Here is a 15,929-nt window from a genome sequence, read left to right as displayed (position 1 = left end):
TTATATGGTGTGTTGTTGATTATAGAAGGACTTTGTGTCCTAATTATTTAGGCTGATAAAGTCCCCTTAAGGAGCTCATAAGGATTATCATGTAAACCCTGCAGGTGGACTTAGTCTGGCATGATAATAAAGTTGAGTGGTACTACTCTTGGAATCAGATGTTAATTAATTGAGTTGTCAGTAAATCATTTAATTAATGGACATACAATATCTTAAACACATAGAGATTAATGCACTCATGATAAGAAGGAGCCCATATTGTAATATGGGATTGGTGTGGTAGTTCAATAATAACCCTTTAGTGGTATGGGTTATTATTGATGGACTTGAGTTGAGTGTTCGGGTCGAACACAGGAAGCCCAAGCCCATCAGGAGGCCTAAACCAATTCCTCCTCTAGGACCCTGTTGTAGCCTCTATATAAAGCCTCGCATCCACCCATCCATGTGTTGTTTTTGGAAAAACTCATCTTCCTAGGGCCGGCGGCAAGGGTTATAAAAGGGAGTAGGTGGCGGCTCCAAAATCTAATTTTCCTACAAGCCTCCTTCTCCTTGCTAGGGTCGGCGCCGCCTCCTCCTTGCTAGGGTCGATGCCACCTCCACCTTACTAGGGCCGGCGGCTCCTCCACCTTGCTAGGGACGGCGGCTCCTCCTCCTTGCTAGGGCTGGTGGCTCTTGCTTTCCTTGGTGGGCGGCGATTTGGAAAAGACGAAGAAGAGAAGAAGGCACCTCATCCTAGAGCTTCTCTTGGTGGTCGGGGGTTTGGAAACAAAGAAGGGAAGGGTGTTTGTTATTTTGGTAGATCGTTGCCCACACGACATCCAAGAAGAGGAGAGGAATACAACAGAAGATCAAGAGGTCTTTGGCTATAAAGAAAAGGTACAACTAGTTCTTTGATTCCGCTGTGCAATTAGTTTAGTTTTCTTTGTATCGATCCTGAATACCAACACAAGAGGCCAGCGATCTTGTATTTCAATCAAGGCGTGCTTTGATCTATCAAGAACTTGCTTGATTGATTAAACACATGTCTGATCAAATATGCGGGTTACTAGGAAAAGTTTTGTACTTGTACAATTTTTGTACAGGGGAAATTGAAACAGAACGGAATTCTAGTGGCTTCACCTGCAGCCTCAGACTCGATAACTTCCACAATCTGCGAAGTTCATCCACCTGAAGGCACCTTTAGCCACAGGGAAGGCACCTCCAACACTATTTATCGGAGGCGCCTTCACTCACATGGAAGGCACCTTCCAACATTGTTCATCTGAGATTTGCTTTTATGCTTCTTACTTCCTGCAAGGCATGTTAGTCTAAATACCAAATATACCCTACAAAATAAAGTTTAGCACAATAAAATAATATGGTAATAAAACGTTTAACAGTATCCAGACTATCTGGTTCTAACTTTCAAATTTTTAATTAAATCCTAGGTCAAACCGATGTCTACTGTTCCCTTAACGAGGAACACATATTCACCTACTCCTCTTAGGAGAAATTACCTTTTGTCAGACTGGTTCTCCAGACCGCCTGAATTTTTGCTCAGCATCTGAGACATAAGGACTTCATGCTGGATGTCTGTGTTGGATTGAGACATGCGTGAGAAGGGGGGTGAATCATGTGATTTTCAAAAACTTGTTCTTTCATTTTAAAATCAAAGTATACGTAGTGTAAAATAAGTACGGATTCGAAAATAGGGAACACAAGAAAATATGTTCGGTTTTATTTGTTTCGAAGCTTTCGGCAACTCCTACTCCAAGACCTAAGTCCTGCGGATCTATCAACGGGTAATCCACTAAATACCTCTTTCGAAATTGTCGGAAGAGGAGATTGAGTACAATGAAAGAACAAGAAAAAATGTAACACGCTACACTTTTCTTTATGCAGCAATTAAGTATAGTATTAAAATTTTATTACCAACACCCTCGAAGATGATCAAATCAGACTCAATGTTGGATGGCTTCTCAGCAATAGTAAGGTATAGTAGCATCATAGCAGAGCAACAGCAGGAAGCCGAAGCAGTCGGAACATCAATCGGATACGTAGAAGCTTGTATATGAGTTGTGTTGTGAATGTTGCTCGAACAAGGCTTATATAGGCTATAGAAGGCGCCTTCAACCTCCTCCAAGGCACCTCCACAAGTAAATTTTATCCCCCTATCTTTGATGGCGATAAAATATGAAAATTGTAAGTTTTATCCTCTAGAAGACGCCTTCAAAGCACTTCAAGGTACCTTCCAGCAAGTTCAAGGCACCTCCAACTATTGGTTTGACACAACAACCTTCTAGAAGCTATAACTTTTGACTCTAAACTCGGAATCAAGCTTTGTCAGTTGTGACGCGTGTAGAATTTGAAGGTTTACATTTATTTCTATAACATAGAGATAGAAAAATATATATATAAATAGTTTATATAGATTTATAAGTTTGATCTTGTCTCCCCGAGACTAGAATCTAGTTAGGATTCCAATTTAGATTTCTGAAATTGACCTAAATTAGACTGACATCTACTTTCCCCTCAAATGGGATGTGTCCTCACTGAGTCACTTCTCCAGTTGCTTACCTTTTACTTATCTGCCAAACATCTAGTCCTTCAGACCTGTTTGAACTTTCTCTGGCCTTGCTTAGTATCTGCCCAAGCTTATCTACTAAAACTTGCCTACAACACTGAGTTAGTACAATAGATATAAAATAGTAAAAATAAAATAGTGTTAGTATTATTAATAATTTGCTAGTCTGGTCGACCACGTGTAGTCAATTGAAAACCAGTCAATCACATATTACCTAGGGTTACCTTCCCCTAGGGATGCTCAGCTTTACTCACTAGGACTTCCATTGCCTGGTTTCACTCACCAGGACTTCCACCACCTAGCTTCACTCACTAGGGCCTAGCTTCACTCATCAGGACTTCCATTGCCTGGCTTCAGTCACCAGGACTTCCACCACCTACCTTCAGTCACCAGGACTTCGACTACCTAGCTTCACTCACTAGGGCTCGGCTTCACTCACCAGAACTTCCACTACCTAGCTTCACTCACTAGGGCCTGGCTTCACTCACCAGGGCTTCCCCTTACCTAACCTTCAGTTATGACTAGTCACTCAGTAGACTTCTCACCTGCCTATCCTTTGGTTAGGACTTACCCTTGCTAGTCATCTAGTCTTGACTAGGCTTTTCTCTTCCAAATATCAAGTCCTATTTGAATAAACCCTTGGTTAAACTGACCAGACTAAGGTACACTGTCAAACATCAAAACCCTAGAGGTTGATTACACCAACAGTCTAATCCCCAACCAGTTCAGTCTTCCACCTGGTGTCTATGAGCTCCAGAATTTTTTTCTAGCGTCCTCGACCCTAGGATTTCGTCCAACATCCTATACCCATCAAGACTTTTCCCAGACCCTCAAACTAAGACTTCGTTGCCTAACCACAGTTAGAAATTTTCACCTTTTACCTCGCCTCAACTAGAACTTTCTTTTACCTAAGATCACTTAGGACTTTCCTGCACACTCAGTTTAACTTATTATAACAACAAAAAATCTTAATTTTAAACCCTTTACCATTATCAAAACTCAGGTTCGATCATTTGGTACTTTCTATACTAATATTAATTAGAGTTGACATACTCTAAATTCACCTAGGATGTAGCAAACACACTCTTACAAACTGAAAATCTATTGGTGCTCCTTGGGTGTTCTAAGTACTCATTAGGGATAACTTCTCTATAGACATTCCTAGTAACTTTTCAAGGCTTCTTAGAAGTTTTAGTCACACTAGTCTCCTCAAAGTCAACTCTAGAGATAACTTCCCTGATAACTTTGGCTTAACTCCTAGACCTAGGGTTAGTTCCATAACCATATGGAATTCTATGATACGATGACACATTTTTCTTAGTTTTTGGTTTGTAACCCAAATCTCTCTTGGCATTAAGTGACTTTTGTTTTCCTAAACTTATGTTTTGTTCTTTTGACCCCTTAAGCAAGTTTTTCATTTTTTAAAGGAGTTTTCTAATTTCTCAAGTTTTGACATTAAAACTTGATTTTTCATTCTTAAATCCTCAAATTTTGATTTTCTATTATTGCCTTGGACACTTTTCTTTTGATGCACATATTAAACTTGTTTTGGTTTCTTGCCTAAACTATTTTCAACATTCTTATCCTTAGGTAAAGTAGTTCTAGCATGAAAAGACTTGTAATTGTCCTTAGATTTTTCATGATTTTTATTTTCATGATAAATAACATTAAAATGATAAAAATTATTTCAAGCATGTTTTTTATTATTATTTAAACAAGTACCATTAACTAATGGTACCTGAGTTTTGCCCTTTGAAGTTCCCGCTTAACTTGAGCTTCCTTTTTTCTTCTTGGTTAGATTTCTCTCCATTGGACATTAACTCTGATAATGTCCTTTTTTATTATAAAAAAAACATACAATGTGCTCCTTGCCTTTTTGTATCACAGGGCCGACCTCCTTTGGCTTCTCCTTCATCTTGGGTGCCACTTGAATTTTCTTCTTCGCCAATTTAGGATGCTTGCTCTTATAGTGTCCTTTTCCCCAATACTCAAAGCAAATAATTTGATCTTTAATTTTTTATACCTTTGCTTATAGGGGTGGCACTTAGTCCTTCTTCATTTTGACTCGAAGGTAGAGGCTCCTTTTTGTTCCGGTGTCAATGAATTATTCTCCCCCTCAATCCTTGAGGTGGATGCCTCTTCAACTTCATCCTCGAATGTTGAGGATCTCTCAACCTCTGAAACCTCTTGTTCTTGACCCAATGAGTTTCCCTCTTTAGATTTTACTTCACTTTGCACCGAGGTTGGATCTTTATGAAGTTTTGTGAACTTGATCCATAGCTCCTTGGCATCTTGAAACTCTCCAATTTTTCACAAGATGGTGCTCAATAATAGATTAACTAATAATTTGATTACTTTTTCATTGGCCTCACATCTCTTGATTTTCTCCTCACTCCATTTTCTCTTTAAACCTCTTGGAGCTTCAAAATCCTCCATTAGAGCAAAATCTTGCTCAATCTCCATCATGAAATAATTTTTGACCCTTGATTTCCAAAGATTGAAGCTTCCCAATCTGAATAATGGAGGTGCTTAGATATTGTGTATGAATATATCTTAACACTCCATTTTTGAACTTGAACTCCTTGAATAATAATTTCTTGACTTGTTGAAATTAGGGCTTCAAACTTCAATTTTTTTCTTCTTCCTCTAGCTCATTTCTCTTTCGGTGATTAGTCTAAGAAGAGCAGTCTCGCTTTGATATCGCTTGTTAAGATACTTTGGGAGCTAGAGGGGAGGTGGTGAATAGCTTTTATCACTACGTCGATGATGATTTGCAGCGGATATCTTGAAGCGAAGACTCACCAATGCTAACACTTTCGATTCCTCTTTGAGGTGGCTAATCCAAAAGTCCAGCTCTCATAATCTCATCCACTATGGAATCACTTATTCTCAGAAACAATCCAGAGGAGGAGAAGCCTTGTACAAGTTCACAATAAGAAATACAAACTAGGTTACGCAATAAATCAAAAATGATTGCAATTATGAACCTTGCTTTGCTTGCTATTTTCTTTCTTTAATTTAGCCACTTGTAGAATCGGAAATACAACAGCACTTCACTCTAAATTGTCCAAGAACTGGAAATAAAAAAATGTGTGACTGTTGCCTTCAAACCTTCAAGAAAACCCTTTTTTAGGGTTCACTCGATGCCTCCCAATCGATTCAATTTTTTCTCAATCGATTGTCACATCATCCAACCTTTACGCACCTACAAGAATGGCTCTTTTTAAACCCTAATTGATTGGTAAGTCATCCTAATTGATTCGGAAAGCCTTAATTGATTACCCAATTAATCTCCAAACTCTCTGTTCTCTTGCAAAAGGCCTTAATCGATTATCCCAATCGATTCCCTCCCTCGTGACAAAAACAACTCTTAATTGATTGATTCAATTGATTGGCATGGCCGAAATTGATTGCCCAATCAATTCTACCACTTTCTATTCTTGCGAGAAAACTCATCCTAATCGATTGGACCAATCAATTAGGCTTGGCCTAATCGATTACCCTAATCAATTAGGTTAGGGCCAATCAATTACACAATCGATTATCCAACCCTAACTTGCGTGATCTAAGTCTAGGGTTCCCTTTCCTAGCATATGATCAACCTTAATCTGTTGGGACTTTTTCACTAAGTGTCTAGTCAACCTTTGACCCACTTATATTTTTCATCTCGTTTCAACTTTCCATTGGACTTTCGATCACCAAGTGCAGTCCTCCTTGACCCACTTGAATTTTTTTCTCTTGTCTAACCACAGTTAGGACTTTCCTTTTGCTAACGTGTGGTCATCCCAAACCCACTTGAACTTTTCTTTGCCAACGTGCGGTCCTCCTTGACCTACTTAGATTTTCCTTTGCCTAACCATAGTTAGGACTTTCTTTTGCCAATATGTGGTCCTCCTTGTCCCACTTAGACTTTTTCTTTGCAACTTGCGATCTTTCTTGACTCATTTGAACTTTTCTTTGTCTAATCACAGTTAGGACTTTCCCCTTATCTAACCCTTGAGTTAGGATTTTCTCAGTCAAGTATCTGGTCCTCTCTATCCTACTTGACTTCTCTTTCACACATCATCAAATTTTTGGTCAACTTTGACCTATTTGACTTTTGCTCACATATTGTCTATGTAGATCCTGGTAGGCCGGCTAAAGGGGGATGAATGACTCTGAAAAAGTTAGAAGAATCTCTTACTTTCCAACTTAGCAAGGATATAATATTAATTTAAACAAATAGAAAACATAAAAAGAATAATAAAAAGTAAGAAGGCTAATGAATTTTACTTAATTACAACTTAGGTAGTTGTTAATCCAAGATAGTTGAAAGCTCAACTAAAAATCTCCTTCGTAAAAATGGAGTAGCCTCTTACAATCTTTGAAAGCTTAGAAATGACTAGGAAGATTAGTACAATGATTGATATTTAATTTTAAGCTTCAGGGGGTTTTTTATAACCTCTTGAGATAAGTTACCATTGCTTGGAGGCTCCTTAAAGTCATTTAGGGCACCTCTAAGTGGATAAAATTTTATCCACTTTTCAACGGTCAACTAATAGCTACTATTCATTAGAGGCGTCTCTATGGAAGCTCCAAGAAGCCTCTAAGAGAGGTGCGAGGGCGCCTCCAAGAGAGGTGTGAGGGTGCCTCCAACCATCTTGTTAGCGCCTTGAGTACTATTCATTCGAGAATGAATAACTCCAATCATTTGGGTGATGCTCCGGTCATCCGAAGTTAAACTCACCCAAACTCAATTCCGATCTTCTCCTCAAGTAGACTTCCTCCATGGCTTCTCGTTCCTCGAACGCTCAACGTGGGTTATTCTCGTCCACCGGTGTACTCTTCCATATCTTTTCATTCCTTGGATACACTAAGCTCGTCAACCCATTTTTTGTGCCACCCTTCTCACTCGTCACATCTTCTGCTCAACTTTTTGTATTCTTAAGTTCCTGCACACTTAAACACAAGGCATTAAAAGATATAGGACCTAACTTAATTCAGTTAATCACATCAAAACTAATCTATGGTACTTATAATCTTTCTCTTTTTGATGTGTATCAACCCGAGTTAAAATTAAGGTTAAACAAACAAGTAAAAAGGCAATTATAACTTAAATATGACAATTAAATAGATTTATTGTAATTGCATATAAATATGGCAATGTAAAATAAAACCTCCCCATAAACTTAATATCTAATGTATTCTCCCCTTTTGATCACATAAAAAAATAAAGAAAAATATAAGCAAAATTTGAAGAAAAATCTTTTAAAAAAAAAAACTAGGGGTCGTACACAAATATCTCAAGGTTGTGTAATATTTCTAAAATTAATTTATAAAGAAATTAATTTTAAAGACTTATTTCTAATTTTGACAAAAAATAATTCCAAAATTATTTTTAAGTATTGAAAATAATAAAAAATTTTGTCAATGTCAAAGATAAGTATTCAGATTAGTATAAAAATTTTCATGACCATACTATTTTTTGTCATTATCAAAATAAATATTTTGAGACAAATATGCGTATTCAATGTTGAAAAATATTTTTATACTTAAAAAAATATTAGTGAATTTTATGAGCATAAAAATATAATATTTATCTACAGAAAAATTAAAATTTTCAAAAATAATTTTTTGAAAATTTTTTATTTTAAAAATCTAATTTTTGTTAAAAAATCATAAAAAATAATGTAACGGTAAAAAAAATTGAGAATTTTTCTATTAGCAGATAATATTTTCATTTTCCATAAAAAAAATTTGAATAGAAAATATAAACAGAAGGCTACGATTTTAATTTTACTAAAAGTGTTAATAAATCAAAACAATTTAAATTTCTAGCATACACATGAAATTAATTTTAACAATCTAGTACAGATTTTGATATCCAAAATAAGTTCCTACGTACTCTATTTTTATAGTATTTTCTAGGAATATTATTTCTAAGTACTTTTATAATTTGATCCTATGATTTCAATATCAGTTTAGTCCTCTATAATTTCTACTTTGAAATTCGAAAAATATTAGAGCATGTAGAATTTTTTAATTTCAATGTTTCCATTTCTTCTTTTAATTTTGAAATTTTAATTTTAATATTGTTAAAATTTTCAAACAAACATGTATAGTGTTTTTTTATTTTAAATATTTAGTCCTACTTTTGCAAAGAGATCTAGATAGCATTTTAATATCATTGTATAATTGCTCGGAAGGTAAGAAATGTACTTCACTTACCGTGTCGAACTTGTAGTTCAACGCTCCTCCTTCATCGTTGCTTTCGATGGTAATATCAGATGAGCTTTCTTTGTCTTCATCTTCTTGATGACTTTCCATAAGTGCAAGTCTAGCATAGGTCTCGATCTCGGACTTTGACGATGACTCATCCCATATGGCTTTTAGATTCTTGTGCTTCGTCCGTCTTGGCCCTTTGTCTTTTTCTTTCTCCCTTTTCTTCAGCTTTGGGTAGTTGTCCTTGATGTACCCTTCTTCTTGACAGTTATAGCACTGAATCTTCCTTTTGCTTCAGATTAGCTTTGTTGCTTGTTTCTTATCAAAATTATTAGTTTTTAGAAATTTACTAAACTTCATTATGAAGTAGGCTTCTTCGTTTTCATCAAGCGATAACTCTTGAGTCTAGATCAATCTCCTCCACTTTGAATACTAGGTTCTGACTTGGCTCATTTTTCTTTCTTAGACATGCACATTAAGTTTCATGTAATTCAAAGGTTGAAAACAAACTTTCTAAGGTACTTACCTCAAGATTCTTAGAGATGTAGTAAGAATCTATTATCGATGTCCAGTCCGGGGCCCTCAAGAATGCATTAAGTGCATATCTTAATGAGTCTCGATTTGTTACCATTTCTCAGAGGTTGGTGATTCTGGTGATCAGCTCCTTGAGTTTGGCATGTCGCTGAGCAATTGTTTCCCTTTTTTAAAATCGAAGGTTGCTGAGTTGGTTCCAAAGAAGATCTCTCTTGGCTAGTTTTGCTTCTAATGTTCCTTCGTGTAGCTCTAAAAATTTTTCCTAGAGTTCTTTTGTTGATTTATACGCGCCAATTCAGTTGACTTCTTGAGGTGGTAGCACGCTCAGAAGGTGAAACTCAACCTTACCATTTTCCATGAACTTGATTTACAATTTTTTGTTCCATAGATGCTCTTCCTTTTCATCTCCATTCTCATCTCTAGGCACTTCATAACCATATTTTGTAGTTAGTTTAATGTTGAAATTAGTTTTAAAGTATACTTCCATTTTTCACTTTCATAGTGCAAACTCTCCTATGAACTTTGGCGGGTAGATGCTCGATTTGGCCATCATCTTCTTGCTTTAGCAAGTGGTTAGTCCTTTAGAGCGGTCTGACTCTAATACCACTTATAGGTCATGGTAGGTTGACTAGAGGGGGTGAATGACCTTGAAAAAGAGTTAAAACAATCTCTTGCTTTCCAACTTAGTAAGGATACAATATTAATTAAAACAAATAGTAAACATAAAAAAGAATAACAAAAAGTAAGAAGGCTAACGAATTTTACTTGGATACAGCCTGGGTGGTTATTAATCTAAGGTAATTGAAAGCTCCACTAAAAATCTCTTTCATGAAGGCAGAGTAGCCTCTTACAGTTTTTGAAAGCTTAGAAATAACTAGGAAGATTAGTATAATGATTAATATTTAATTCCTACCTCCAGAAGACTTTTTTTAGCCTCCTAAGATAAGTTACCATTGCATGGAGGTGTAAGTACCCCGAGTAAGTTTTGATGTGATCAACCGAGTTAAATTAGGCTCTATGATTTTGTTGTCTTGTGTCTATGTGTGCAAGGACTTAGAAGCACAAGAAGTCAAGCAAAAGATACCGCGACTAAGAAGGATGACATGGGAAGTGAGTCGTCAGGCTTGGTGCATCTGAAGGACGAGGAATTATGGAAGAGTACACCGACGGATGAGAAAGACACACACGACACTTCCTAAGAACGAGAAGCCGGGGAGGAAGATTGCTCATGTCACACCCCGAGGGTATGCCTGCCCGACAAATAGACAACATCTCCCCCTTATGAAAATAGATGAAACCTAGATACATTGCCACAAGACTATACAAGTATAATAACTACAACCCACACGGATGGAAACAAACACTACAGAAGACATAAGATAACTACATAAACCATAAAATGACTAACTGTGTGCCAACATAGCTTAAACACAACAAGTATCATAACCAAGACCAAAATACACCACAAGACTAATTATTACGCTAACAAGTCCAAATGCTAAAACACAGATAAACACAAATAAAAATAAAACAAAAATCCCAAGGTGGCGTGGGACTGGAATATAGGACCTCCAAGCGACTCCATAAATCCTCTATTAGCTACCTGGGGAAAGAAAAATAGTAAAATGAGTGGTGAGCACAAAACACTCCACGGGTATGAGACAGATAGTCCATGATTAATATAGTGTAAGGAGATCAAATGAAATATAGTCTCAGGAAAAATACTTACTACAAAAATAAGAGTGACACTATAATCATCTACTAATCAAACCATAACCAATATGATAATCCTCTAGCCTGCTCAACCAGGTGCACCCAATAAATTGAAAGTACATGTTGTATATCTAAACATGCACGAACAAATGCGTAACTAGCATATAACAAGTCTTGACTAACACAACAAGTGATGTACGTAGATTGTATACACTTGTTAGCATGTTTTGACGCACATTCACATACTTTGTACATGCTTTGTCTACGTATTTTTGTACTTCCAACTTTCCTTTTAGCATATTTACTCTTTTTGTTCGGAGATCTGCTTTTGTGCATTTTTTGTACACAGGAGTCGAATTTGGTGAAGATTTCATGTTCAAGGCCAAATCTGCAAGTAGAGCAAAGGAGGAAGGCATCATTCCTGAACCCCACACGGCCCTGCTATGGGGGGATGCCCTGGCCGTGTGGAGATTTCTGGCCATGTGGCTGAAACAGAGAAGGAAGTTACCACGGTCGTGTGAACCTCACACGGTCGTGTCAAGATATGGAGCAAGAAGGAGCAGGCCGTGTGTAGTACACGGTCATACTAGCATTCCAGGGTTGAAGACTTACATGGCCGTGTAGATCTACACGGCCGTGTGAGGTTTCCAGAGACCATGAAGGGCTTAGCCGTGTACACTACACGGCCGTGTGAGATCTCCAGTGCCAGAGAATGCCCAGGCCATGTAGATCTACATGGCCATGCGAAGGTAGCAGATGCAGGGTGTGCCACGGCCGTGTCTCACACACGGTCGTGTGAGTTGTGCAGAGAGGGAAGTGAGGTAGGCCGTGTGAACCTCACACGGCCGTGCCTCGGGGCCGTGTGGTGCCCAAATCTCACCTCTATATAAGCTTTCCTCCTTGATTTGAAAGGGGATCTTCTCCCCTTTGGGGGAAAAGGAAGATTTGGGCGATTTCTCTCCATCTTGGAGGGATTTTCCGACGATTCTAGGGAGGATCTTCACCGATTCGACTCCAAGATCGAAGGATTGGATCCGAAGACTATTCTTCTCCGTAGATAAGTTTTCTTTCTCTCCTTTCTTGGATTTGAGGGATTAGAAATGTTTGTAATCTTTGTTTCTTTCAGATTCTTTCTTCGGTTTATGGAGTAGATCTCTTGTTCTAGGATGGAGGGAGTATTTGTAAGGAAATTTTGATGTAAACTCTTGTGGATATGCCAATTTCCTATATCTATGATTTTGCCCTATTTTGTATCCATTCTTTCTTGTGTGGATTGTTGTGATTAGGGCTTAATTACCATGCTTGATTAAATGTTTGAATATCTTATGGATCTTGTATGGATTGCTCCTCATTCGATTTTCCGAGGGATCTTCGTGACAGGAACATGCACATGTAAGGACGCTTGAGGGGTAATCTTGAAAGGAAAATTAGGTATTTCAAGAAGGTAGGATAGATAGATGGAATTAATCTTTATATCTTGATGAGTTGATGAGTGATGGATTCCTATGTTGATTTTCCGAGGGACGCACGTGACAGGCAAGCCCGTGTAAGGACAACATAGATTCATTCCTAATTGATCAATCTAGGTATGGATTTCAGTCCTAGGTCGGTTCTCTATTGCAAGAGAGAATTGACAACCTTCTACAAATGATGGACAATTGAGAGAAAGGATTTGGTAGATCATTTACATTGAAGAACCTTACAAAGAAACCAAAACTCCTAGAATATCCCTTATCATTGCCCTATTCCTTGTTTCCTATTCTTTTATTTCTTTGTTACTTTTCATAGTTACACTTAGACTTTGTCAATCCATTGATTTGTTGTCTAGCTAATTCGCTTTGAGACATTCTTAGTGCTTATTCCAGTCCATGTGGATACGATAATCTTTTTTATTACTTGCGATATTTCCGTACACTTGCGGAGGTCAACAAGTTTTTGGCGTCGTTGCCGGGGTTACGCTATAACATTAGGAATATCAATTGAGTTAGACTAGACATAACTTTTCTTTTCATTAGCATAGTTATAACTAATCCTTAGAATTCTATTTTCATAACTTTTTCTTGTATTCTTTTCTACTTCTTGCTTGTTGCAATTCTAATTCTAATTCTAACTCTACATTCTTGATTTCTAGCACTCTAATCTAACTTTTCTCTATTTTCTTTTTTGATTTAGTTTCTTTCTTCTTTTTTTTTGTAAACATATCTTGCAATCTTTAGCATATGAATTATTCTAGACATATTTCTTTTCCCTTGTGTCTTTTCTTTCTTGTTTTCATTTTGCACTTTCTTTCTTACAATTTAAATTCTGCATTTTCTTTCTTGCTTTTCATATTGCATTTTATTTCTTGTTTTTTATTCTTGAATATCCATGAGCACTAACATGTCAAGCAGGCCCATGAGAAATTTTTCTACACCTTTTTCTGCAAGATTTTTATCTCCCATTGTGTAACCTCAAATTGAAGCAGAAAGTTTCCAACTAGACCCAGAGTTAATTTTCATGATACAAGGTCACAAATTTGGAGGAGAAGTATCAGAAAGTCCTTATCTGCATCTTGAAACATTTTTAGAGATTTGTGATATGGTGAAATGTGAAGGAGTGTCATCAGATGCAGTTCGATTGATGGCATTTCCTATAAGTATCAAGGATAAAGCAAGGACTTGGTTATATTCTCTCCATCCTCAAAGTATCACAAGTTGGGAACAATTGGAGAAGCAATTTCTGAATCATTTTTTCCCTCCAAGTAGAATAGTGTATATGAGGAATTGCATAACAAATTTTTCTTAAGCATATGGAGAATCATTATTTGAAGCATGGGATAGATTCAAGAGTCTTCAAAGACAGTGCCCTTGTAATGCCCAAAAAATCTCAAAATAAATTTTAGAAATATTCTATTATTTTTCTAGAATTTTAGAATATTTTTATGGAATTTTTGGAGTAGCAGAAGTAGCAAAATTAAATAAAAACGTAAAATAGCCTAAGCGGGAATTGAACCCGAGACCTATTAGACCCTACGATTTATAGATAACCTTAGTAACCAGGGGGCCCCAACAGGGGTGTGCTAAAAGAAGAGGAGAGAAATTATATTTATGATCGAGTTGGGTTGTATTAATCACTTAATATAAATAGGGAATTTAAGTGGGAGTTTATTATTTCGGATTGACAACTCTCCCTTAAACCCTCACCCGACGCCCTCTCTCTTCCTCACCCTCTCGGCGCACAAGCCCCAAGAGATCTAGGGTTCCATCCCTAGGGTCGTAGGAGCACCTTCCGGCGACGTCTCCGATACGAGGATGCTCCTCTCCGTGAGAAGAACGCGTAGACGCAAGAAAACCGTCGAAGAGATCTTCTTCTCCGGAAATCTAGCGATCATAATTGTAATAAACCTAGCACATGAAGTAAGTAACCCCTCACCTGCAGTATAAGTAGCTAATCGTATGTTTCTATATTCTTAGTTCAGCCATATGCAGAGTTAGAGCACACCAAGTGCTTGATAAAATGACTAGTACAGTTATATGCTACAGTGGGCATTTTAATAGATCAGTTAAATGTCATAGAAGCATTTTAAATAGCATACTTAGTCTTGCTTCAGTTTATATGGGACTACGGTCCAATGGGTGGGCTCCCATAGTCGCCTCTAGGTTCAGATAACCTAGTAAGAGCAAGATAAGATAAATTAGCTTATGAATCAGTATTTTACTTTATCAGTGGCACTGTGCTGGACTCTTAGTTGGCCTTGGGTTGGGCTCCCATAGTCATCCCTAGGTTTAGATAACCTAGTACACCCTACTAGATTCGGGACTAGCTACCTCGGGTCTAGTTAGGGATGCGCGCATAGCAAGTACAGTTGCCGGGTCCATCAGCAGCATGATTATTATTTTTATCTATTATGAAAATAGTTATCAAAACTTCACAAATTAATTATGTGAATACAGTACAGTTTCAGCATTAACCTAACATTAATTTTAGCTTAGCTTATGTATCAATTTAGTTTTCTTGTTGATACAACAAATAGTTTATGTTTAGTAGTTGATTGTCATGACTTATATGTCAATATGCCATGTTTTAGTAATTGAGTATGATTCTCACCATGTATATCAGCATAGCATCTTTTAAAAGCATGATTTCATCGAATGCATGTTTTGTGAGATAGATGGTTCTTACTAAGCTCCCAAGCTTATAGTTTCCTTTTCCTTATAATACAGATAAAGGTAAAGGGAAGATGGATTAGCGGAGGCTGGAGGGCAATGCGTCAAGATGTGTGTGAGAAGGAACTTGGAATAAAGACTCTTGGGGAGTAGTCCATCTAAAGACTTAGTATTTCTGTTTTTGGTTACTTTTCTGCACTTTTAGGGTGTTTAAGTATCATGAATTGTGAAGGTATACACTACGCCATGCTTAGACTCCTCGTTGTCTTGATAATAGATAGTAAAATGTGAGTAATGTCATGCCTAGTAGGAATGTTTATGCTTTTAGTGGTTTTCTGAAAGTTCTATATGAGTTCGGGTGGAATTTCTACAAAATCAGAAATCCAATCGATCAGCCGATCGATTGAGGAGTCCTCAATCGATCAGTCGATCGATTGGAAGAAATCCCCGCGTACAGAATGTTACTGAATCGATCAACCGATCGATCGGGAGTAACACCCCGAGAACATAAGGTTACTGAATCGATCAGCTGATCGATTGAGGAGTCCTCGATCGATCAGCCGATCGATTGAGTCGTGACCTGCGCGTACAGAGAGCTGCTGAATCGATCAGCTGATCGATCGGTCAGACTGGATCGATTAGCCAATTGATTCAGATGGTTCTTCCGTGCACAGAAGCACGTTGAATCGATTCGTGGATCGATTGACATGTTTCAATCGATTGAGCCTCGACCTCAATCGATTGGTGAAGCCTGATTTCGGCTGGAAACCTCT

The 15,929-nt window shown here is 37.5% G+C and overlaps 1 non-coding gene across 1 annotated transcript; it reads right to left on the bottom strand.

Moving 5' to 3' along the window:
- Positions 1 to 13,762: 13,762 nt before the first annotated feature.
- LOC121968877 lies at positions 13,763 to 13,869 on the bottom strand. The gene has a single exon (XR_006108398.1). It is a non-coding gene; the product is annotated as a small nucleolar RNA R71 (small nucleolar RNA).
- Positions 13,870 to 15,929: the final 2,060 nt, after the last annotated feature.

Source organism: Zingiber officinale, chromosome 3B, assembly GCF_018446385.1.
Source record: "Zingiber officinale cultivar Zhangliang chromosome 3B, Zo_v1.1, whole genome shotgun sequence".
NCBI lineage: Eukaryota > Viridiplantae > Streptophyta > Magnoliopsida > Zingiberales > Zingiberaceae > Zingiber > Zingiber officinale.
This window is presented reverse-complemented; position numbering and strand designations above follow the sequence as displayed.